The sequence below is a fragment of the Mauremys reevesii genome, linkage group 3, assembly GCF_016161935.1.
Source record: "Mauremys reevesii isolate NIE-2019 linkage group 3, ASM1616193v1, whole genome shotgun sequence".
Taxonomy (NCBI): domain Eukaryota; kingdom Metazoa; phylum Chordata; order Testudines; family Geoemydidae; genus Mauremys; species Mauremys reevesii.
This window is the reverse complement of record NC_052625.1, coordinates 16,673,707-16,696,996: the sequence shown is the minus strand read 5'-3', so window position 1 is coordinate 16,696,996 and position 23,290 is coordinate 16,673,707. Positions and strand designations below refer to the sequence as shown.

The window sequence follows — 23,290 nt, the reverse complement described above, 5'->3', positions numbered from 1 at the left end:
AGTGTGTCCTCTAAGGCACAGTCAGCTGAGCCGTACTCTTAGAGGGAGTGAAATCCATTAAAGGAAACATCATCTCCCCTCAGAGCTTTAGTAAGGGGCTTCTATGACCTCCCTTCCTGCACATCCCTTCCTGCTTTGCCCACAACCCAGGCCTTTCCCATTCTTAGACTATTAACACAAGAGCTCCTGGGGGAAATGTGAGATACTCTTCCTGATGAGGAAGAGGTGGCATGGGACTGACTTCTGCTCTCACCTGGATGCATTTCCTTTTTGTTGTACTTTACTCTGTGTGCAGAAATGTTATTGAACCCAGGAGGACATCTGTGAATGTATGCTGTTCTAGGCTACTTTCGTGGTAGGTTCTCCCCAGCACCATACTGCCAAGGGCTCTGATCCAGCAAAGACTTACGCTCATGCTCTACTCTGAGGCTTGTTCATCTGCACATCTACCAATGTGATATATGCCATCATGTGCCAGCAATGCCCCTGTGCCATATACATTGGCCAAACCGGACAGTCTCTATGCAAAAGAATAAATGGACACAAATCAGATGTCAAGAATTATAACATTCAAAAATTAGTCGGAGAACACTTCAATCTCCCTGGACACTCAATTACAGACCTAAAAGTGGCAATACTCCAATAAAAAAACCTTCAAAAACAGACTCCAACAAGAAACTGCTGAATTGGAATTAATTTGCAAACTAGACACCATTAATTTAGGCTTGAATAAAGACTGGGAGTGGATGGGTCATTACACAAAGAACTATTCCCCCTACTGTTACTCACACCTTCTTGTCAATTGTTGGAAATGGGCCATCCTGATTATCACTACAAAAGTTTTCTCCTGCTGACAATAGCCCACCTTAACTGATTACACTCGTTATAGTTGGTACGGGAAAACCCATTTTTCCATGTTGTGTGTGTGTGTGTGTGTGAAATATATATATATTATACACACACACACACACTGCATACATCTGATGAAGTGGGTTTTAGCCCATGAAAGCTTATGTTTAAATAAATGTGTTAGTCTCGAAGGTGCCACAAGTAATCCTTGTTCTCTGTGCACGGAGCAGTCCTGTTGAAGGCAATGGAGATTACTCATGGTGTGCAATGTTAAGTATAGGGGTAAGACTTGGGAGGATTAGTGCTAAGGATTTAAATGGGGCTGCGCTGTAATATTTTATGAGTGGAAAAAATTTATTGTTGGAAAACTTCATTAATCATTTCAGTGTGGGCCAAAATTTTCAAACTTGTCTTTCTAACATTAGACACCCACATGGCCTGATAAGGATTTTTCTATATAATTTAATCTACCTTCTAAAAGGAGCATTTAAAATGATATATAATTGAATGTTTATGATTGTTCCTCCAGTAATATTTGTAGGCACCTGTACTGGGAGGGTGTGAGGGGAAAAAAATTTCAGTCAAAAAATTAAATTTAATTGTGGCAATCCTGCTAATTCCAAATAGTATCTGTAATGGCCATATATTTACAATAAGTCCTTTACAGCCATTTTAGAAAAGGAATATGGGTTGCAATCTTTAGACACACGCTAGCATGCGTAGGGAGAATTCCTGGTAGAAATCCCAATCACTTGATATAATGAATGTTTAAGTTAAATGGATAGGACTACTTATGATCACTTTGGCCTTGAGCCAACCCCCACTAAGTCAATGGGAAGACTCCATTGATTTTAACGGAACTGGACCAGACCCTATACTTGTTAGTAAATGTTTGCAGGATTGGGCTCATAACTTGCATTATATAGGGGATTTTTTTTTGTTTCGTTTCACTTTTAAACAAGGGGTAAAATTGCCTTCCCAGATTTTTTACACACACACACACACACACACACACACACACCCCAAATATCAAATAAATATCTATGGAAGCATCAAAAAAGAAAAAGAATGGCTCTGAGTTTACCAAATTAAAGTTGCCATCTTCCCTGTAACAGGATGAAAGTTTGGTGAATTGAGATGGAAAGTGTACCTCCTTGGTTTGATTTTAAATGGGAAAAGCATTTTACTTTGGGACCCCCCACTCCTAGGCATGTACTTATGTATACTAATGAATAGGGAACAGACTTAAGCCCATTTATAAGAGCTTTATGGAAGTGAGCCCTGAGTACAGTCACATGAGTTTCAACATGGATTTACAGGTATATGGACCAGCACTTGACAGATGCCCTTGATTCCTTTAAAAGACAAAAGGAGAGTCAACAAATTATAAAATGAGTGTCTGAAGGGAACGTGCTAGATGTAACACACTTGGCTTTAGCAAAGTACTTTGTACAGTGTTCCATGAAATCTTGTTCTCATTAATTGTGTTCCGTTTGGATATAAACAGTGTCACATGGACTGAAAATTGGCTGAAAGACCATAAACAAAGGATTATAAGTATAGAGTGGGGAGGTCTTTAATGGCATGCCAAGGAGAATTTTTGTTAAGTCCAGTCTTGTTCAAAAATGATCAGGAATAAGGAGTAAACAGCAAGTTAATGGAATTTGCAGATTATTCTAATAGGAAAGGAGCTGAAGCGCCAGAGATGGGAGAGAAATGCAGCCATACAAAGCACCTAGAGTGTTAGAAACATGGACAGAAAGTAATAAAATGAGATTCAACGTGGAAAAAGGCAAGCTAATATACAACTTTGTATATTAAGTCTTTGGCAGGGATTTATGGATTTTGATCAGCCTGAAAAACAACCACAAATAAGAGGATAGCTTTATTCACAAGGACTGCCGGCAGAATGCACTTTACAGTAGTCTGAACATTCATGTAGCTTTTGAGAGTAGCTTCACACATGTGGTATATAGGGCATATTGCTCCAGTCTTGTAGTTCATGGTTTTAGAATAATAGAATCAGTGTTAGAAGGGACCACAAGGGTCATCTAGTCCAACCCCCTGCCAAGATGCAGGATTTGTTGTGTCTAAACCATCCAAGACAGGTGGTTCTCCAGCCTCCTTATGAAAACCTCCAGTGGAGGTGCTTCCACAACCTCCCAAGGCATCTGTTCCATTGTCCTACTGTTCTTACAGTTAGGAAGTTTTTCCTGAAATTTAATCTAAAACTGCCATGCTGTAGTTTTAACCCATTGCCTTGTGTCCTGCCCTCTGTGGGCAGAGCAACTTTTCTCTCTTTTTTTTTTTAATGGCAGCCTTTCAAGTATCTGAAGACTGCTATCATATCCCCCCTTAATCTCCTCTTTCCAAACTAACCATACCCAGTTCCTTCAGCCTTTGCTCATATGACTTGTGTTCCATCCCTTTGATCATCTTTACTGCTCGCCTCTGGATCCTTTTGTTTCTCTACATCCTTTCTATACATTGGTGACCAAAACTGGATTCCAACAGACACCCAAGCAGAGCAGCACTGCACCTCCCATGATTTGCATGTGATGCCTCTGTTAATGCAACCTGAAATTGCATTTGCCTTTTTTTTTTTTTTTTTTTGCAACAGCACTGCATTACCAACTCATGTTGAGGCTGTGATCCACCACAATTCCCAGATCCTTCTTAGCAGTGCTGCTGCCAAGCCAGTTATCCCCCATTCTGTATTTGGGAATTTGTTTTCTTTTCCCTAATTGCAGGGCCGGCTCCAGGCCCCAGCACGCCAAGCGCGTGCTCGGGGCGGCATGCCGCGGGGGGCACTCTGCCGGTCGTCGGGAGGGCGGCAGGCGGCTCTGGTGGACCTCCCGCAGGCGTGCCTGAGGAGGGTCCGCTGGTCCCACAGCTCCGGTGGACCTCCCACAGGCGTGCCTGCAGATGCGCCACCAGAGCCGTGGGACTGGCAACCGCCAGAGCGCCCCCCACGGAGTGCCGCCGTGCTTGGGGCGGCGAAATTGCTAGAGCCGCCCCTGCCTAAGTGTAGCACCTTACATTTGTCTTTGTTGAATTTTATTTTGTTGTCTATAGCCCAGTTCTCCAATTTATCAAGATCCCTCTGAATTTTAGCTCTAGCCTCTTAAATATTGGCAACTCCCTCTAGCTTTGTCTCATCTGCAGACTTGATCAGCATGCTCTCTATTCCTACATTCAGGTCATTAATAAAGATATTAATGACCACTGGACCCAGAACACATCCCTGTGGAACCACCCTTGATATATAGCACAACACTTCCTCCTTTTCTCCCATACCTATCCTTTCTGAACAAGCTATGTCCCTCAGTGCTGGTACTCCAATCATGGTACTTATCCTACCAAGTCTCTGATCCCAGTTAAGTCATAATGTTCTTCATACACCATGGCTTCCAGTTCATCCTGCTTGTTTCCCATATTCCTTGCATTTGTATATAGGCATCTAAGATATTTTGCTGACTGGCCTGTTGCTTGTATTTTTGCCTTTTTAATGCAGTTGTGATTTCGAGACTTCTCCAGAAATTAGCCCCTTCCTCCTTGTCCAGCACATTGGCTGGATTTTTGTCACCATCCCCCACAAGACCTAGTTTAAAGTTCTCCTTATCGGGCTAGCCAGACGATGTCCAAAGATGCTCTTCGCAGTATTTGATAGATGGCGCCCACCCCAGCACAGTAATTCTCTTTCCTGGAACATCAGCTCATTGTCTAAGAAGCCAAAGCCCTCTCTCTGACACACCTGTGTAGCCACACATTTACTTCCACAATTCAACAGTCCCTGCCTGAGCCCTTTCCTTCAACAGGGGGGGAAAATGGACAACCTACTTTGGTTTCAGAATCCAGAAAAATTGGGAATTATTGTAGTCCAGTCTGCAAGTAGCCTGCTCTGTATCCAGGTGAAGGGAAAAAAATCCAGCCCAAGAGAAAGATGTTCCAAGATGGGATGTGAAGTGTTACAGCACATTCCGTAAGAGAAACAAGCTTGGCAAGGCTATTCCCATTCTAGTTCCAGATCAATGGAATCTAACACAGTATTTGACTCATCATTCTTGTCACAGGTGGATTATGGTTTTGTGGAGCCCTGGGCCTGGACAAGTGGTGGGGGGGGCTCTCCACCCCTTCCACCTGCAGTTCCCCATCACTCTCCCCTGCACTCCTGCCAGGGAAATGGGGTTGGGACACAGGAGCTTCCCCCCTCCGCCCTGCCCACCCGGTGCTCCTGCCAGCCATGTCCCTATTTGAGACCTCAGCAGTATTTTTTTTTTCCTGATCCTGTCTCTCACACCTTCTTTCCTCCCCACAGCTGAACATTCCAGAATCCTTCTATTTCCTGTCAGTGTTTCTGGACTGTGAACACACTGCATGCAAAAATGGCTATTCCTGTTTTTCACATTGAAAAAACAGATGTTGCCATGACATTTCACCAATAAGCAGAATTTCCTGGCTGAAAACCATCATAAATGGAATGGAGACATTGTTTGCAGGACATTTGGTGAAGAAACCATTCCTTACTTACACAAGCAATAAGGCTGAGGCCCTGCTCTGTGCCACCAGGAAGTAGGGTTGCCAGGCGTCCGGGTTTCTAATGGAATGCCCGGTTGAAAAGGGACCCTGGCGGCTCCAGTCACCACCACCGATGGGGCCATTAAAAGTCTGGTCGGTGGCGCAGCGGGGCTAAGGCAGGCTCCCTACCTGCCCTGGCTCCGAGCAGCTCCCGGAAGTGACTGGCAAGTTCCTGCGGCCCCTAAGCGCTGAGTGCCACCTCCGCAGCTCTGATTGGCTGGGAACTGTGGCCAATGGGAACTGCAGGGACACTGTCTGCAGGGACAGGCAGTGCGCATCACACGAAGCCACCTGGCTGCACCTCCGCCTAGGAGCTGGACATGGCAGCTGCTTCTAAGAGCACCACGGAGCCAGGGCTGGCAGGGAGCCTGCCTTAGCCCTGCTGTGCCGCTGACCAGGAGCTGCTGGAGGTAAGTACCACCCGGCTGGAGCCTGCACCCCAAGCCCCCTGCCCCAGGTCGGAACCCCTCCTGCACCCAAATGCCCTCCCAGAGACTGTCAGGATGGCTGGGACCAGGTTAAAAGGGGGACTGTCCCAGTCAAAACAGAACATATGGTTACCTTAACAGATGGCTGGAGCTGCATAAGAGAGGCTGGAGTGTAGGACAGAATCTGTCCCTAAATCTTTGTACCCAGAGAAATATGGATACATGAGATTTTTACAGGCCTCATATTGGAAATATTTATCCTCTCTTCCTTGTACATTTGTGGAATGCACAGCCCTCTGTTAGGTGTGCGGGCACGTCAAAAATCAGAAGAGGACTTCTGCTGAATGGTTATCTCTTGCCTGTGACTTCAGTGGGCTGGGTCTACCCACGCGAAACAGCCTGCAGGATAAGGGCCTATATTTGCTTCGTGAACCAACAGATATCAGTATGGTTGATCTCAACTCAGATATTCTGCTCTTTTTATATATGTGTAGCACTCTGCCACTCTGATTAGAGAAAACAAAACACTGGAGTCTACATCATTCTGCACTATAGATCTGAGAGCACAATTTAGCCAGAAGACACATTTCCCTATTAGTTCGGCATTTTTAAAAGCCACTATGGCTGTGACAGTGATATATCACGTTCCAGATTATAGAAAAGTAATTTAATCTGCCTGTCAATTAATCTACATATCCTTCTGAAAGTACCTTTAAATAAAATGTTTTCCTACAACTCTAATCCCATTTAGAATTTTTACCATGTGGGAATTAACTAACATTCATCAAAGCCTTCAATCAACGGGATATACAAGAACAAAGTGTGGTAAATGTATTTCAGAGAAGAATTATGTATTCTGTGTAACAATAAAGTTTCCTATCTAGAAACATGATATTGATAACGCTGTTCACCACTACTGCCAAAACTCTTTACAGTCCCAGATAAGTTTTTAGCCTAGATATTTACAAAATCAATTTCTTTTATAAATTTAAACACATTTAAATACTTTGGATAAATAATACTTCATAGAATTCCTAATACATTTGATTATATTTAATACCTCCATAGCTATTGACATTTTTAAAGGGCTGTGTAGCTGAATCAATAAGCTTTTTTCAGTAATAAATATCCCATGAAAAGTTAGTTTTATTTCTAACTAGTCAATGGCACAGGGTTGCAAATCATTCTTTAATAACAAAAAATCATGTTATCTAGCTTTCTAGAGTACAAGCACCTAATTCTATAATAACTTATTGCACCTTGTGATGGAGTTGGGACTCACCACCGTGGCGCCTCCCGCTGGTCACTTCAGGAATTAGCTCAGTCCAATGGGGTGTCCTCTCCCAGTGGTGTCCCATCCAGCGTCTCACCCTCGGTTGGCATGTGGAGCCACGTTGCTCCCCGCTCAGCAGCATCCTCTTCAGGCTACTGCCTTCCTCACCCCCTTCCGGGGGGGAGTTAGCAACAGTCCTTGCACTGGCCTCAGAGGCCAACCACAACCTCCAAAGTCTAGCCCCTTCTCTCAAGGGCCAGTTGCAGTTTGTTTCAGCCACCCTACTGCATGGCCAGGTGCAGTACAAGGGGGCAGGGGGGGACCCAGGCACGCCCACTACTCTGGGTCCCAACCCAGAGACCTTTTAGTGGCAGCCTCCCTGCCCTCCTTCTCTCCCCTTGTGCGCCTCTCTCCCTGGGCAGCTTCCCCTTTGGCCTCTTTGCATCAGCTAGGGCCTTCCCTCAAGGCCTACAGCCTGGCAGGTAGTGGGCTGGGGTTCCCTTCTGCTTCCCCAGTGCTGGTCTCCTCACTCTGGATACAGCCCTTCCCCTCTGAAGGTCTGGGAGAAACTACCTACTGCCCTTCTGGGCAGCCCTTATATAGGGCCAAGCTGAGCCTTGATTGGCTGTCTCTAATGTCGGCCCTGATTGGCTCTCAGTAAGCCCTTTTCTAATTGGCTGCCAGCCTGTGCAGCCACTCTGGCTTACTCTAGCCCCCTCTCACATGGGTGTGGGGCAGTTGCCCCACCACACCCCTACATAACTTCTTCCACCCAGTGAGTTCAACAAGCTTCACAAACATTAGCTGAATAGCCTATCACTTCTAGGAAGTGACAGGTATTAGCATCCCCATCCTACATATGAGGAAACTGAGGCACAGAAGATGAAATTCACCCCTGTGCATTGTCAGCACAGGGTCCATGCACTGCTTCAGTGTGCCAAACAGGGCTTAAGTAGCACACAGGCCTTGAGTTGGCACCTCTGCCCAGGTGTGAATTTTACACAAAGATGTTTGGAGCATGGTTGTCGGAAGTGCTGACCACTTGCAGTTCCCATTGACTTTAACTGAAGGTGGAGGTGCTCAGCATGTCTAAGAATCAGTCCCTAAGTGATTTTTCAATTATCAAGCGCATAGTCTCCCAATTCCAGCTCTAATCACCAAACAGCGCTGCCAGGGTTTGCTTTTGAACATGTAACTACCACAAGCTTAATTCATCATTAGACTAGATATCATGAGAGAGGACATGCTGCTGCCAAGGAGACCACAGAGCCTCCAGGACCTTCTGCCTCCATCATTCCCAGCTGGGAGTCTCTTCTCAGGGCCAGGCCTCTAAACCCTCACTCCTGAAGCTGGTACCCTGTCCTGCTGATTTACCCTGGTTCTAGTCCCTGGCAAGGACTCCTGTCCCCAGCTGGGTGCTGGCATGTCAGCGGGGGATGCGGAGCTGCCCTTAAGGACCTCCCAGTTCTTCAGCCAGGCACCTAAGGTGAGAGGAAGACTGCTGAGAAGAGGGAGAGTCTGGGCGAGGGCAGCAGTATGTGAGATGTCCTAGGAACTGACTGGTGTCATCCCTGACTGCACTGCTGTGCACCTCAAATGCTGGCTGCCCCTTCTCCCTTTGGAGGAGAGCAGCCTGGGAAGCTGGTGGGGCCCTGCCCAGACCCCACAGTGGCCTGAACAACACTTGGCTTTTCCCGAGCCCCTTTCCTTCAAGGACCTCCAAGCCCTTGACTTGCAAATGAAATCCCCATGCCCCTTGGGAGCTGTAGCAAGTCTGTCCCAGAAAGGAAAACTGGGTCATGGCGTGGAAGTGACAAGCAGGGTCCCACAGAGCTGGGAACAGAACCCAGGAGTCTGGGCTCCCAGTGCCCTGCTGTACGCACCACTGCACTCTTCTCCTGCCCACGCACAGATTCAGTATGCTGTGCTCAGCCCTGCTGCTCGGCTCTAGGGTACGGGCCAGATGCTCAGGGGCTGCCTGGTCGGACTGTGTCCATGTCAGCACATCCTGAATGCAAACATACTGGAAGGATCCCACTGCTGTGTGTCAGGGTCTCCCAACAACTGACCACTCAGCTCCAGCATCATAATGGGACCAAATCTGAGGGCCCAGATAATCTCCATCCAAGAATATTAAAGGAGTTGGCAGAAACTACAAGCCCAATAGCAAGGAGTTTTAATGAATCTGTAAACTGCAGGGTCATGCCCAATGATTGGAGAATTGGAAATATAGCACCTATATTTAAGAAAGGGGGAAAAGTGATCCCGGAAATTACAGGCTCATTCGTTTGACCAATTGTATGCAAGGTCTTAAAACAAATTTTGAGAGAGAGAGTAATTAAATGTTTGCAGTGTTGTTATAGCCAGCTATTATATCCCAGGCTATTAGAGGGACAGCTCAGTGGTTTGAGCATTCCCCTACTAAACCCAGGCTTGTGAGTTCAATCCTTGAGGGGGCCACTTAGGGATTTAGAGCAAAAATCAGTACTTGGTCCTGCCTAGTGAAGGCAGGGGACTGGACTCAGTGACCTTTCAAGGTCCCTTCTAGTTCTGGGAGACAGGTATATCTTCAATTATTATGAGATGGGTGAGGCTTTTGGGCTGAATGGGGCTCTTCAGTTCTGGGGAAGGGGACAAAGTACCAGACACTCTGCTTCCTTCCCTGGGTTTGGGGGTGAGCTCTGTGTAGCTCAGGGGCGTGTCTTCCACCAAAAGAAGTATAATTAAAGACATAGAGGTAAATGGTAATTTGTATAAAATACAACATTGTTTTACAAAAGGTAGATTTGTGCCAGACCTGTCTTTGAGAAGATAACCAATTTTCTAGACAAAGGAAATAGACTTCAGTAAAACATTTGATACAGTTCCACATGGGAAATTATTAGTTAAATTGGAGAAGATGGGGATTAATACGAGAATCAAAAAGGTAGGTAAGAAACTGGATGAAGGAGAGACTACAATGGGTCATACTGAAAGGTGAACTATCAGGCTGGAGGGAGGTTACTAGTGGAGTTCCTCAGGGATCAGTCGTGGGATCAGTCTTATTTAACTTTTTCATTAATGACCTTGACACAAAAAGTGGGAGTGTGCTAATAAAATTTGTGCATGACACGAAGTTGGGAGGTATTGCCAATACCGAGGAGGACCAGAATATCATACAAGAAGATTTGGACAATCTTAAAAACTGAAAAAATAGAAATGGGATGAAATTTAATAGTGCAAAGTCATGCACTTAGGGACTAACAACAAGAGCTTTTTCTATAAGATGGGGACTTACCAGTCGGAAACGACAGAGGAGGAAAAAGACTTGGGTGTATTTGTCGATCTCAGGATGACTATGAGCTACCAATGTGATGCGGCCATGAAAAAGGCTAATGCAGTCCTGTATCGGGGTGGTCACCTGCTCCTGCCTCCTAGGACTATAACAATGTTTAAAAGGGGACTGGATAAATTCATGGTGGCTAAGTCCATAAATGGCTATTAGCCAGGATGGGTAAGAATGGTGTCCCTAGCCTCTGTTCGTCAGAGGATGGAGATGGATGGCAGGAGAGAGATCACTTGATCATTGCCTGTTAGGTTCACTCCCTCAGGGGTACCTGGCATTGGCCACTGTCAGTAGACAGATACTGGGCTAGATGGATCTTTGGTCTGACCCGGTACGGCCTTTCTTATGTTCTTATGTTATGTTCTTAAAAGAGCTTAAAACAGCCTTGGGAGTGGGCTGTGGCAGGGGAAAGGCTAAGCTGATTGGAAAGCAGCCACAGTTGTGGCTGGCTTAATGGGGTCCCAGCTGGCCCTTATAAGAGGGCTGGGGCCAGAAGCCAGGGACAGACTCTCTCTAGCTTTGAGAGGGAGGGACCTGGTGCAGGAAGCTCAGAGAAGGTACCTGGAGTGGAGCAGGGCTGGGGGAAGGCTAAGGGAGCTGGAGAGCTCTGGCCTGGAAACCCCCCAGGCTGTGGCCTAGTGGAAGACCAATTAGGTACTGGGGCTGCAGGGGGCAGCCCACAGGTAGGCAGAGGCAGCAGGTCCAAACCCCCCTTGGCTATGATGAGTGGCTTATACTGCAGTCTACCCCAGGGAGCAGGGGCTAAATGGTGACTGGCTGTAGCCCATGGCTAAGGCAAGGTGGGGATAGAGGGTTGGGGGTTCCCCTAGGTGGCAGGGCTGCCCAGAGGATTCAGGGGGCCTGTGGTTTTTGGCAGCGGGGTCCTTCTGCTCTGGGTCTTCAGGGCACTTAGGTGGTGGGTCCCGGAGCGAGGGAAGGACCCACCGCTGAACTGCTGCCAAAGACCTGGAGCAAAAGGAGCCCTCGCCACCAAATTGCTGCTGAAGACCCGGAGCAGAAGAAGCTCCAGGTCTTTGGCAGCAGGTACTTCACTTGCTCTGGGTGTGTTTGGCGGCACTGAAGGACCTGCCGCCGAAGACTTGCCCAAAACTCTTGTGGTGGCCCCTGTGGGGCCCAGGGCAAATTGCCCCACTTGCCCCCCCTGGGCAGCCCTGATGGGTGGGGAGACCCTGAAACTGTAGGGGTATTGCCAGGGGGCAGCACCCCAAAGACGAGGGACACAGGGGCTAGTGGTAGCGGAACGCCAGCCTGCAGAAGGTGCTCTGGAGACTGGAAATGCTAATTCCCTGAGATGACCAGCAGGAGGTGCCGCAGCGGTGAGTTGTACTAAGATGCATTATGTGAGGTATTTCCAGTAGAGATAAGGAAGCGTTATCATCACTGTACAAGGTACTGGTGAGACCTCATCTGCAATACTGTGTGCATTTCTGGCCTCCCATGTTTAAGAAAGATGAATTCAAACTGGAAAAGGTGCAGATAAGGGCTACAAGGATGATGAGAAGAATGGAAAACCTACCTTATGAGAAGTGAGCTTTTTACCCACGAAAGCTTATGCCCAAATAAGTCTTTAAGGTGCCACCAGACTCCTCGTTACCTTATGAGAAAAGACTTAAGGAGCTTTGCTTGTTTAGCCTCATCAAGTGAAGGCTGAGGGGAGATATGATTGCTCTCTCTAAATACATCAGAGGGAGAGGAGTTATTTAAGATAAGGGCCAATGCTGGCACAAGAACAAATGGCTATAAACTGGCCATCAATAAGTTTAGGCTTGGAATTAGACAAAGGTTTCTAATCATCAGATTAGTGATGGTTCTGGAACAGCTTTCCAAGGGGATCGGTGGGGGCAAAAAACCTAACTTGTTTCAAGAGTGAGCTTGATAAATTTATGGAGCAGATGGTATGATTGCCTACAACAGCATATAGCCCATCCATGACTGTTGTTAACAAATCCTCCAATGGCCAGAAATGAGACACTAGATGGAGAGGGCTCTGAGTTACTACAGAGAATTTTTCCCAGGTGTCTGGCTGGTGGGTCTCATCCAGATGCTCAGGGTCTAAATGATCAACATATTTGGAGTTAGGAAGGAATTTTCCTCCAGGTCAGATTGACATAGACCTTAGGGGTTGTTGGCCTTCCTCTGCAGCATGGGGCATGGGTCACCTATTGGTTTAACCAGAATAAATGGTACATTCTGTCACCTGAAATCTTTAAATCAAGATCTGAGGACTTCAGTAACTCAGCCAGAGGTAATAGACCTACTACTACCAGAGTGGGTGGGTGAAGTTCTGTGGTCTGCAAGATGATCATGATGGTCCCTTCTGGTCTTAGAGCCTATGAGACTGAGCTATATGGACATTGAAAAATGCATAAGTATGCAAACACTGCAGGATAAATGAATAACTATATACAAAAATGGAGCCAAATTCTTTTCTCAGTTACACTGGAGTAAATCCAAAGTAACTCCATTTCAATTGTAATTTTATTGATTTATTTACACCATTGTAAAAGCGAACATTTTGGAGACACACAATTAAAATACATTTGTGTCTTCTTAATGCACTGCATGTACCAAGGGATATTGCTCATATGAGTGAGCTAAATAACAAAACTTCTCTTTATTCAATTGTGACCTCCACTGTTCCTTGTACATTTTGGAATAATTTTGAGTTTCCCATCAAACTTACTGCAGAAAAATCCTTGTAGTCATTCTTGCCATCCTCAAAGTGATTCCTTTAATTATCAATTCAGCCTGAGATAATGAGTTTTTGCTACACACATTTACATATATATTTAGATTAGATGATACTTTTCAGACTTTGAATTTCATTCATAAGAGATACATTACCAAATGCAGGCTATGAATTAATATTTCCTTTTGGATGAAATCTGACCTGCCATACGTGATGAATTTTGAGACCACTATGGATGTTCTCAATCAAGAGCCATACTTTTTTATTATTAGAAAGTTAGAGAAAGTAGATCAATATTGGACTAGCTTTTTAAGGTGGAATTTAAATCAAAGGGACCACACTGCTCTGATCCAAGGGACTTACCTTGGGCAACTTAGACGCATGTTAAAATGGAGTAGAAGTACTTCACAGTTGTCTGACAGTTGGCTAAAATTTAGCATGTTTTGCTAAATTTCATAACAAATTTTATTAATTGGGACAGGGGTACATCAGAAGTGCAATGACAATGGCGTTTCAAAGACATGCTGCGATAAGAATATTAATCTGTTGACCAGCAATGCAAATCAAAATATATACGAGGAACCACAGGGCCAGATTCTGCTGTTCTGTACACCTGCCTAAATCCAAAGTAATTCCACTTACACCAAACTTACACTGATGTAATGCAAGTGTTCAACAACTTGCAGGATGCTTAGAGGAGAGTTTGGCCCCATGCATTTATTCTTTCCATAAAGCATCATACACACCTAAAGGGGCTATATACAAATGTTAAATAACTAACAACAATCATGCATCACATTCTTTTAACTCATTCCTGACTTCAGGAAATTGCAGCTGATTTCTCAAATGACCGCTGGGCTCAAGAGGTAAAGAGACCAGCAATCCATTATTAATTGCTAGGCCATATCCTGAGATCCTCCCTCAAGTTTAACTCTTTCCCTCCTCTGGCCAGGTTCCACTGATTGCTCAAATGATTTCAATGGGAACTTGCTGGAGTAAGGGCTATGGTAAATTTGAGCAAGGACCTCAGGAACTGGCCCAATAATGGGCAGGTAATAATGGGGAGATTAGCTGCAAGTCAGAAAGTCAATTTTCAAGCTGGATTCAAGGAATGGCTTTTTCTTCCCAAGGTTGGTTGGCGTATGAAACAGCCTGCAGGTTGAAATACTGGATGTTGCTTGTATAAGTGAAATTAAGAACTATTTGGGGGATCATAATACACCCATTCAGAAATGGAATGTCCTGCTAAAAGGCAAAGGATGCATTTGATATTCTTACTCTGTTTACTTCCTCAATTTTTTTTCAAGTTTCTTTGGAAAATGTTTCAGATTAATTTGAATTTATCACTTGAATGAAAACCTAATTTAAGAGTGATCTTTAACATAAATTGACTTCAAACAAACTGGATGTGTTTTCTAGAGCGAAAGGCTCCAGTTCAGCAAAGTGCTTAAAATGGGCCTAAATCCTGTTGACCTTAATGGGACTTAAGCACTTGCTTAAAGTTAGGTATGTGATTAAATGCTTTGCTGAATCAGAGAATCAATATGCAATCATGAAAGAAGAATGGGGTTAACTTGTGACATCTAGAATTTCTGACCTACCAATCCTGATGTGTGTGGTTAGGCTGAATAATGGCAATTGCTTTGCTTCCATAACTGCTGAGGAAGGTCAGGAGATTTCAATGCTGTTTCTTTACTTTGCTGAACCTGCAAAAAAGGTTCAAACAAAAAATTAATGTGCATCACCTATAATTGCCTGATATCCATCACATATATCTTTCTATGGGAAATGCTACAGGTAGATGGCAGGATATCACCAGGGAAGAGTAAAATATGCTTAGAAGAATAGTCACCCTAATAGAACATGTTCGTGAAATTGACAATAGGATCAGAAAAGACCTCATCAATTTCAATCATTTTGTATCAATCTTAATAAGTTTGGAAAGTTCAACCAGCAAAGATTTTTAAGTTGGCTGATACCCAAATGCCAAGACACACCTGACCTTTTGTGTTCCACTGACTGTAAACGCAAAGTGAGTGAATGTTCCCCTTGAGATTCTGCTGGAAAGTGAGAGATTTCTAAATTTATTTAAAGTGATGCAGCACCCCAAGAAATGTCCATATATTTTGACTTCTCTTAAAACTCAGGGCAAAGTGACTACAGGGTTCAACCCAAAAAAAGGACATCAATAGTGTATAAAGAAATGAGATGGTACAAGTGGCTTGTTAGAGTAACTTCATTATCCTCATCTTACACAGGTGCTAAATGTTCTGCCTTTAGCATGGAGGAGGAAAGGAATTGGCCTCAGATGGAAGTGGCTGGTTGGTTCAAATACATTTGTGCAGTTGTAATTGAGGTTTTGTGTTGGGGTTTCAATTATAAACTCCCACCATCAGTAATGGTTAGCACTTACCCAGACTGTCTACTTTGTGGGATCTGAGATGCCACAGTTCTTTCAGCAGCTACAATGTCGTAATTGTGGGGGAATGATTACTTTTAAATAACCATCATTGTATAGACTTCAGTGGTGACCTTGGCTAGTGTCTATGTACTCCACTGCCCTCTACTGGGTGGAGTTAAAATTTTTCAACATGACATCTAATGACAGGAGGACTTGAAGTCTATCCCCTCTGTCACTAAGAAGTTCTGAACAATCAGGGTTTGTAGTGTGAGACTTCCCAGTTGTCCTTCAGTTGCCAGGGTTTGTTACAATACATTGCGTCTGGGCCTTTCTGTCCTTCCACAATGTGCACCATGGACTTTCGGTGAGTTGGGATAGGAAGCCTGCTTGTGCGCGTGATCATTTTGCTGTCTAAAGACTGTAACCTAAAAAGTACATACTTCCTGTTAGCAGTAACCTTTATGTTGTATAGTAGTTTTAGGAACTAACTGGCCATTATGAAGTTGCAGGACATTAAAGAGCTGAAAGCCATCCTCCTCAAAGCCAGGGGCAGGATGCATGGCTGCAAGACAATTTCTCTCCTGGCCACTAGTGCAGCCTGTGTGCTGGAATATCAAGTGCAGTCCCATTTTACCAGCATGGTGGGGACATTAGAGCTTCATAAACATGGATCCTGCAGCCCTTCTCCTAGCCCACTGGTATCACTACTCTTCACTCCAGCCTAAGCCAGGCCAGCACGCGACTTCCTCCGCTGCCGCAGAGCTCAAAGAGGGGCAGAGGAGTCCCTGCACAGCTGCTCTGCCACCAGCCACACTCCCAGACCCAGCGTGGCCATTAAACCATGCAGGGGCTCTTTTGCTGGCCCTCCACACTAGGGTTTCAGTATGACATTTCTAGGAGGAAAACAAATGCTCTACTTTTAACCCCTTGGGGGGGGGGGAGAGAGAGACAGAGACAGAGAGAACGCGCACACGCATGCCAGCTTATAAACAGGGAGATGAACTAAGATCAGCAGAGATCAAGCTGTCTCAAAGCCTAAATGTAACTGTATCCAGACAAAAATATAAAGCACTTTTGAATAACGTACCCTGAGTGACTTAGGAGCCCAAGTCCCATTTTCAAAAATGACTAAGGGCCAGATTTTTAAAGATCATTAGGCATCTAATGATGCAGATAAGAACCTAGTGGGATTTCTAAAGTGCCTAAGCTTTTGATCATTTTTAGGTGATTAAATACCTTTAAAAATCTGGCCCTAAGCCACCTGCAAGCCTAAGTCTCATAGGGTATGTCTACATTGCAATTAGACACCCGTGGCCAGCCCATGGCAGCTGACTCAGTCTTGTGGGGCTTAGGCTAAGGAGCAGTTTAATTGCAATGTAGACTGGGCTCTGGGACGCTGTGAGCTGGGAGGGACCCAGAATTCGGACTGCAGCCCAAGCCTGAGCACCACAATTAAACAGCTCCTTAGTATGAGCCCGAGTCAGCTGCCACAGGTGTGTAATTGCAGTGTAGACATACCCACTGAAAGTCAATGGGATGGAGGCTCCTAAGTCATTTAGAGGCTTTAAAAAAAATAGCCTTAAAGCTCACCTTTCCGATGACGCCTTTTTCCAGCAATGTGCATGTCTCTATACAAACAGATAACTAATGCAGTCTCCACAGGGTTAGTGACAGAGCCTGTTTTTCTCTCCCATAAATGTACCATTTGGAAACCCAGGTGCAGATGGCCAGCAAAAGAACCTAAAATATTTGTTTATTTTCAGTAGTTCAGATCTAAGCATCAAACCTTTTTATTTTAAAAGCACCAAATATTCCAAGTGGAGCCCTCTCCCAGGGTTTTATGGGATTTTTTTGGTTTCTCTTTTTCATTTCTGTCTATACTGAGTTACATTCAAACTTGGGCTCAGTCTAATCTCCTCTGGTCTCTATTCCCATCCATGTAGGCCTATAGCTATTTAAAATACCTTTTTCCAAATGACTGGCAAAGCTAACAACATCTGAATTAGAGTAAGAACAACAGGAAATTAACAAAATTCCCTTTATTGTATTGTATTTTCTTTGAACATTTTTGTTGACACTATCTATATAAGCTGAAACAAAGAAAACATGCTTTCTCCTTATATTCCCAGCAGCATCTTTTTGTTTTGCTTTGGGGTCTCTGAGATCTGAAAACACACTGAAATTTTTCACAAAGATATAAACAAATTTAAGGTCAGACATTCCCTGCTTGAACAGAGACAGTGAAAGTTTTTCTAATTGGAGCATGCTTTTCTCCTTCAGTTTTTATTAGAGACTCAATGTGGTCTCCTTAAGGCTTACGATAAATTCAAGAATTGCTAGCAGATATAATTTACTGTCTAAGACTTATCAGAGATCAAAGAATAGGGAAAAGAGGCCTCTCGTCATTCTTGTTCTTCCTGGCATGAATCGTTCAGATCTCTTAGATCTGGAGCACAGAAGACTGGAAGCTAAGAGAAAAAGGAACATAGCATGAGGCTATAAATGCTCACAGAAGAAAGATTCAGGTCTATGCTAGACTAGCTAAGGGACATGAACGATGACTTTCAAAAACTTCATAATTAGACATATATTGTAAGTCAGATGCAAATTACTAAGCACCATGAGCCAGATCCACAGCTGCTATAAATCAGCTTCAATGGAGCTATGCCAATTTATACCAGCTGAGGATCTGGCCCCCCCCTACTGGCAACCCTGCGGCAGATTTTGAAAGTCTCTCCACTCCATGACCTCTGTGTGTCAAACTGCCAGCCTGTGAGCCGATGTTTATCCAGCAGACTTCTCTCCAGTATCGCATGCTCTGCCAGCACCACCTCATTTCAGAGGTCACTGGACAGCCATCAGAAGGCAACTATGTTCAGTCACTACACACCTGGACAAAATTTCAACCAGGCAAGCAAAATCATCCACATCCAATTACTTGTCTTTTCATCCAACTATTATCTCCTCACAAGCTTCCCAACACTGCCAGAGAACAGGCTTGAAAGCTGCTGTCAAGGGGCTACTGCTAGGAGAACACAGATCCATTCCCAAGCCCAGAAAGTCTTTGGGCACTGTGTGGAAATTGCCTAAAAGGTTATTCATCGGTGCCATCTGTAATGAGTTCTGTGGTGTGGGGTACGAGTTAACTGACTGATACTACCAGCTCATTTTACATAAAGCAATGAACCACCAACTAGCATATGGGAACACATACTGGATCAGACCCATGGTCCATCTAGTCCAGTATCCCATCTTAGACAGTACCCAGAACCAAATGCTTCTGGGAAAGGTACAAAACTCTGCTCTCCATCCTAACCACTAATCGTTAGAGGTTGCCTTGAAGCATGAGGTTTCATGTCCCTTCCAAAACTCTTTTAGCATTAACTATTATAAATCTGAATAGTCTTGTTATGCAGATATGTATATGTAACATGGCAATCTGGCTCTTTAATAGCCCATGGGACAGGGAACCAGGAGCAGCTGACCACGTCCCAGAGAGAAGCCCAGCAGGCAGGTGCTGGGAATCAGCTGACACAGCTGATCAACATTGCATGATTGGCCCACACTCTCAGCTGGACAATATAAAAGGGGGAAAACCAGACAAGAAGAGGCTGGTAACCAGAGCAGGAGGCTCCAGGCTGGCAGACCCTGTGGAGCTCCCCCGGCAGAGTCAGAGTGAGTCCTACCCAGTAGCTACTGAAGGTTAGAGGACCTCACTTTGAACCACTAACCAGACTGTTTGTTACTTTTTGCGCACTTGTTTTCTTGTTTGTAAAGATAATAAACAGATCCCTGAAGAACGGAACAGAAAAAACTCACCTGGGCATGGCTGGCTGGCTATTCCCAAACTGGTGATTAGGGCCACCAGCATATAATATGCAATCCCTCTTTGAATCTTCCTAAATTCTTGGTCGCAACACCATCATGTGGCAATGAGTTCCACAGACTCGCTACATGTCATATGAAAGTCATTCCTTTTAGCAACTATTATCCTTCTAGCTCTTATCAGTTTTAAATTTGCCTCCTTTCATTGAATAACCCCTTGTTCTTGTGAGACAGGATGAATAGAAGCTCCCGCGCTACCTTCTCTAGACCAGTCATTATTCCATATACTTTCATTACGTCCCATCTTTTTCATCTCCTTTTAAGTTAAACAATCCCACTCTCAGGTAGCATCTTCCTTCAAATGGAGCAGTAGCTGGCCATTTGAAGCCATTGCTTGGCACTGGCAGTCTTGCCATATCTCACTCTATATTTCTAATCTTCTCATTTGGGAGGGAACTGCAGAGTGAAGCTGCAGGGAGAGAGGGTTTTCTGCAGTGGTCCCTGAGGAAGGGACAGTTCCTCAGGGAGGAGGGGCTGTGCCCTGCTTCAGCCGGAGGAGAAGATAGCTTGTGTGTGTGTGTGTTTGAGAACTTTGTTAATTTAATAAAAACCTAGACCCTAAAAAGGGCTGTGACTGAAAGAGAGACTGTGGCATTTGTTGAGGCAACCCCAGTAAAGAGGAAAACGGGCAGGACAAAGCGAAGGCACGCGGGCTATGAGGGGGCACTCAAGTGGCAGTTGACCCTTTTACAGGCCTGAATTTCAGAGGTGCTGAGTCTCCACAGCTCCCATTGTCTTCAGAAAGAGTTGTATAGTGCTCAGTGCCTCTGAAAAAAATCAGCCCTTTTTTTTATATAGAGCATTTCCTACTACGCATTGTTTGTATTCCAATATAAGGATGATGAAAACTGGCTGCTAATGTTTTACAGAAAGCAGTTTTATTTCAAATGGAACTGGAATCCAGTCCAAAATTCTAGAGTATGCACAGTAGCTGCTTCCAAAATGGCCGTAACTTTTAAAATATTTATGGGCATGATTACTTCGCAGCCTGCAGAAATCTGATTGTATCTCCATACCGAAATCTAAGTCTTCTGAACATTTATAAAGCTTGTTATCTTTGCAAAGTCAAAATGTTTGGAAATTACCAGAAAAACAAATAAAACATAAAACCTGTGCTGCCTTATAAAAGCCTGCCATGGCTGACAGCTGCCCAGAAAAGAATATACAATGAAATAAACATGAAAGCAGTCGTTCTTCCGCATTAGTTTACTGCGATTCTTGAACAGCAGGAAGCACTTGTTGAAATGGGTATTTTTGCGGTAGTGGAACTGTTCTGGTGCAATAGTAGTAATAATAATACCTTGTTCTTATGTAACATCTTTTATCCCTAGATCACAGCATGCTTTATAAAGGAGTATAAATAGTACTATCTCCATTTACAGGTAGGGAACCTTAGGCACTGAGAGGTGACGCGACTTACCTGCAGTCAGCCAGCAGGCCAGTGCTAGTACTAGGAATAGAACCCAGGTGTGCTGAGTCCTAGTGTGCTGATGTGCCTACTCAGAAACATCACTTCCCACAAGTGAACCCAGAGTGAGGGTGGGTAACTGAGCCACTTTCCTGAGGGCTTTCACCTGTGGAGCCCCACAGGGATTCATACTCTCTCTTCCCTCCTTTTCAATATCTATATGAGACCACATGGAAATGTAGTGAGATACAACGCTAGGCTGATGGCAGTCAGCTGTAAGCCATTTTCCACAGATGCAACCAAACCTACTACTAAGATATCACAATGTCTCCAAGATAACACTTCAGCTTCTGGATGAAGAGCAGCTGGCTCAAACTCAACTCAGGCACGAGTGAAGTGATGCTATTCGGCAGGGAGAATGGTTTGAAGAGCTTGCCAAGGCCCTATTTCCCCCCTCCATTTAATGAATTTGTCAAAGCTCATTTGACTCATCACAGAGCTTAGATGATCAGGTAGCTCCAGTAATTGAACCGTATACATATTCCTTCACCACTAGGAGACACTGCCCCTTCCTCTCAGACAAAGAGGGCCTGAATTTGTCACCTCCAGACCAGATTTGTGTCATTGACTGCATCACTAGCCAAATGTGCAAACAATGCCAAGGTTCCAGCTTCTGAAAAACACAAGCTGCCTGTCTCCTTGTTGTGTGACATCTGTGTGCATATTAAGCCTGTGCCCTGGTCCCTCCGCTGGCTCCCAGCCCAATTCCATTAGCAGTTCAAGGCCTGGGTCCTCATCTGCAAAGCCATCAATAGATCAGGTCAAGGGCCAGGTACATTAGTGAGCACATATCCATCAATGAACTGCCAGGACAGAGCAGAAAACCCAGGATGAAGTACACAAGAGCTTCAGATAAACATTTCTCATGGAGAGGATGTGGCTGTGGAATGAACTTGCAGAGAAGATTAGACTGACCCAGACCCCCTTCAGGTCATGCTGCAAGACCTTTCTCCTTAAGAAGGCTTTTCTGGGATGTTTACAAAAACAAACACCCTGTGACAATTCCCAGGGCACCCCTGGCAGAGTCTCCTTGTTACCACCTGCTTCCAGTGTGAGGTGTTGGCTCCTAACACAACCAGCCAGTCAGCCACTCAAGCACTCTCCTCAGGGCTACGCCAACCCAGTCTTTTGCAGACTGACAACAGATACACCCCACCTTTGTGTCCCTTCAGAGTGTCCCCTGGTGGTACCCCACCCTGACCACTGGATACCCACAGATATCCCAGATCCTCTGTTCCCAAAGGAACAGTGTGCCACAGTTGACCAGTTTTACCTTCCACCACTGCTCCTGTATTACGTCTAGTGCTTGAGTTCAACTATAGTAAAAACAAAAGGAAATTTATTTAAGAAAGAATAGAGATTCAAATAAAAACCAGTGTGTGACATGGGAACAAATGGTTACATCTAAAACATCATCATAACACTCTTTCTAGAGACTAAACTTAACTAACAAGGTATTCACCTATCTCCTACATGACAGCCTATCCCAAGTTCTCTCCCCAGTGTTTTCAACCCGTTTGGCTGACACCCCTTTTCATTAGATCAGCTTGTCCTCACAGACTGAAGGAATGCCAGGGTGTCTTTCTTCACCCCCAATATACCAGAACCAGACCTTTGATGTTCAGTTCAATATAGGATCATTTCACACACACACACACATCAGGAGCGGCAGAAGCTCCCTAAAATTGGACCCCGAACCATGGCCCTAGCCCCCCTGAGGCCCTGCCCTCCCGCCGCTCCTGCTCCCTGAACCCCAACCCTCACACTACCTATTCTCCCCGAGCCCCTGCCTTTGCACTGCCTTTTTCCCCGAGGCCCCGCCCTCTGTTCGCTCCTCTCCGCCCTCTCCCTCCCTCCATTGCTCACCCTTATGGCAAGTAAAATGTGCCCTCCTACTTTTAAAAGTGAGGGGCCATGACCCTCTGCCCCCACCTTGTTCTGGCCCCTCTGCCCCCCTCCATTGTGTACTTCCTCTTATTAATTTCCTTCTGAAGTATTTGCCAGCTCTTCATTAGCATTTGACTTAGAATGCTAATAGACTCCCACCGTAAGACAGAAAGTAAGACAGGTCCTCAAGGAAACCATTTTGAAGCACTTGGAGGAGAGGAAGGTAATCAGGAACAGTCAACATGGATTCACCAAGGGCAAGCCATGCCTGACCAACCTGATTGCCTTCTATCATGATGAGATAACTGGCTCTGTGGATATGGAGAAAGCAGTGGACATGATCTATCTTGACTTTAGCAAAGCCTTTGATACAGTCTCCCACAGTATTCTTGCCAGAAAGTTTAAAAAGTATGGATTGGACGAATGGACTATACGGTAGATAGAAAGCTGTCTAGATTATCAGTCTCAATGGGTAGTGATCAACAG

General features: G+C 44.9%; 1 long non-coding RNA gene across 1 annotated transcript in view; it reads right to left on the bottom strand.

The window, feature by feature from the left end:
- Nucleotides 1–23,290, bottom strand: part of LOC120401639 — a 54,102-nt gene that overhangs the window by 4,829 nt on the left and 25,983 nt on the right. The window contains exons 3-4 of the long non-coding RNA XR_005596609.1: nt 22,191–22,233; nt 14,765–14,869 (exon numbers count right to left, since the gene is read on the bottom strand). This is a non-coding gene — a long non-coding RNA (uncharacterized LOC120401639). The remainder of the gene's footprint in view (nt 1–14,764; nt 14,870–22,190; nt 22,234–23,290) is intronic.